This window comes from Aquarana catesbeiana, linkage group LG04 (assembly GCF_042186555.1).
Source record: "Aquarana catesbeiana isolate 2022-GZ linkage group LG04, ASM4218655v1, whole genome shotgun sequence".
NCBI lineage: Eukaryota > Metazoa > Chordata > Amphibia > Anura > Ranidae > Aquarana > Aquarana catesbeiana.
The window spans coordinates 39,000,445-39,003,296 of NC_133327.1; the positions used below are offsets into that span (position 1 = coordinate 39,000,445).

General features: G+C 41.7%; 1 protein-coding gene across 1 annotated transcript in view; it reads right to left on the reverse strand.

The window, feature by feature from the left end:
* LOC141139171 (cytochrome P450 2K1-like) overlaps positions 1 to 1,111 on the reverse strand; it is a 69,664-nt gene extending 68,553 nt beyond the window's left edge. Inside the window, exon 1 of the mRNA XM_073625071.1 lies at positions 965 to 1,111. The gene's annotated coding sequence lies outside the window, so the exon portion shown is untranslated. The remainder of the gene's footprint in view (positions 1 to 964) is intronic.
* Between the last annotated feature and the right edge of the window lie 1,741 nt (positions 1,112 to 2,852).

A 2,852-nucleotide genomic window follows, 5' to 3' on the forward strand; every position in this document is an offset into this window, starting at 1 on the left:
TGTTGCCCGCTTTATTTACAAGTGGTTTGCAAGTCATAAAAAAATAAACAAAAACGGTAAATCAATCCTTGCAGTCTGGCGCTGAACTAAACAGTAGACTGCTCTCTATACAGTGCAGGGCTGGTCCCCATCACCCACAAAACAAAAGGTAAAGCAAACCCTTTTTTTCAATCCAAACAGAGCTCCTCTCTCTCAGATTCCCTTCTGAGACTCAGGCCAGAGCCCTGCTGTGCTCTCTTCCTGGTCATTTAAAGTCCACCTGAGTGTGGACTCAAGTGGACGAGAACATCCGGACCAGAACCTTAGCCTGCCACAGAGGCTGGAAAAACACAGGCCGGATTCCGGTTCAGTCCCTTACAATAGAACGAATGCAAGGTGAAATATAGCGATTATCCACTACATCACCTACCGTCACAAAATATATATATATATATATATATATATATATATATATATATATATATATATATATATATATATATATACACAAATCAATTGGTCCAGGAAACGTCTCATTTGGGACAAGACAAACCATATAACACCACCTTGGGTGCTTAAAATGATCAGCTTTTATGCATATAGTTTAAACCTTTTTTTCCACACTCAGATTCAGACGAATAAAAACTGCTGTGTTATTGCTAAGGATAGACTATATCATAAATGTCATTTTTAATTTTGCCCATAGTTCCACTTTAAGGCTAAAATCCTCATTTGACTCACCTAGTGCTCTCACCATAGCTTATACAGTAAAAAATACAAAACATGACAAATAGCTGACACAGACAGGTTAAACTAGCAGGTGTACATGCTAAGCTACGCCTTCTAGATTCAAATATACTACTATGCTAATTTATATACAATCTTAAAATAATTCTACTCAAAATTGTGCACAGTTAATAAAGTTCACAAGATTTTTTTTTCCATCATGCATTCTGTATATCATGTTTTTTGTTTGGTGTCTTACCTTTTACAGTAAGGAAACAGTCCAGTCCTAGGTTTCATACAAACTTCTGCACTTTACAATAAAATATGAAGACGCTTAAGAGATTTGCAATGCTAGGGCAGCCTTCATTCCAGGGAGGCCACCCCCACACATATTGTATGCGGAACATATAACAATGACTGGAGAAAACTTGTTTGACCTGACAATTGTTGAAACCTATATGAAAACATGTACCCTTTGTCATATATAGTATTCACTGTAAAGGGAACTGTGTTGTGATGAGCATCTAATTCTTGGCTCAACAGCAATGCAGACTAAACACAAACTCATTATCTTTCTATCATCTACATAACAAATCCACTGAGCGCTCATACCAACTAGAAAAGAGATCGAAAAGATTAACGTAGTAAGGGTTAGTTCACATTTAACAAAATACTGCATATGCAGGTAAGAGGCGCCTCTAGATAAAAACAAACTCTGCAGCTTTGACTAAAGTTAAATAAATCCCTTGCTTAGGTGTAGACCTGGACTAAGGCCTGGTCAAAAAACTCTGAGAGGTCGAACCATCCCATCCTGCCTTACAAATATTAATTTGACACTCCTGGCCAACATTTGCATAGCTCCCAACTGTCCCTGATTTTGATGGACTGTCCCTAATTTGGAACAAAGTCCCCCTTGAAATTTTCCACATTTTGCCACGTTACAACCAAAAAATGGTTGTAACATGACAAAATGTGGAAAATTTCAAGGGGTATGAATACTTTTTCAAGGCACTTTTGCTAATAGGTATCTGTAACGAACCCCTGCTGGCTCGCTCCCACTCTCCCGACTCTCCTCTGTGGCTATTCAATCAGATTGCAGATTGCAACGTCTGATGGTTTGGTCATCCGATGCTCCGGTATTAGAACTACAGCTATGTGCTGTTCGAATTCAGTTGTGATAGCTCAGAACAAACACCAGGCAGGCTGTATGTAAGATCAAACAGGAATCTCTCATTTATTGGATGCACACAACACACTTTTATACATAGCAGTTTGAACACCCCGCCCCAACAACCACTTTCCTATTGGTCAATTGGAAAGTAAACTCTAGTCCTCACTCAGGTCTTCTTGGCCATGTAGATGAGGACCTAAAACAGGGTCAGCAGGGATTGGTCCGATAGCTTGAATAGGAGGACCGATATGTGTAATGACACAGAGAAGCCCCAGGGGGTAATGAAAGTACTTAAACAAACGGTCAAACACAGGACAATGCATTCCTTCCAGACCACAGAGCCGTCTGGAGGGGGTTAGCCTTAAGACAGGGCAGAAGACCCACCACTGCGTAATAGAATCAAAGGAGAAATACTTCAGTATTCCAAGATTCATGACAATACTCCCCCTCGGAAACAGTCCAACAGCCACAGTGGGACCCTGAATGGGTCAACTTGGGGATGTTGGAAAAGTAGTCTTAAGGTTCCAGGTCCGTCTGCAGGGATAACCCATCCGCATTCCCGTTTTGAGGCCCTGGCCGATATTGTATGGTGAAATTGTACAGTTGCAAAGCCAGGCTCCAACTTAGTAACCGGCCATTCACTCCCACCACCCGATTAAGCCATATCAAGGAATTGTGGTCCGTCATGACGGTAAAAGAGCGTCCATACACGTAGGGCTGCAATTTCTTTAAAACCCAGACTAAGGCCAAACACTTTTCCACGGTAGCATATCCAACTTCATGGGGTAACAACTTGCGGCTGAGATACGCCACCGTGTGCTCTTTCCTGTCATCGCCAACTTGACTTAGTACGGCTCCCAGTCCAAACATGGAGGCGTATGAATGACAAAACGTTTGTTAGGATCAGGTGAAGCCAGTATGGGAGCGTGCGTTAGGGCAGTTTTTAACTGATGAAACGCTGTCTCGCACACCGGGG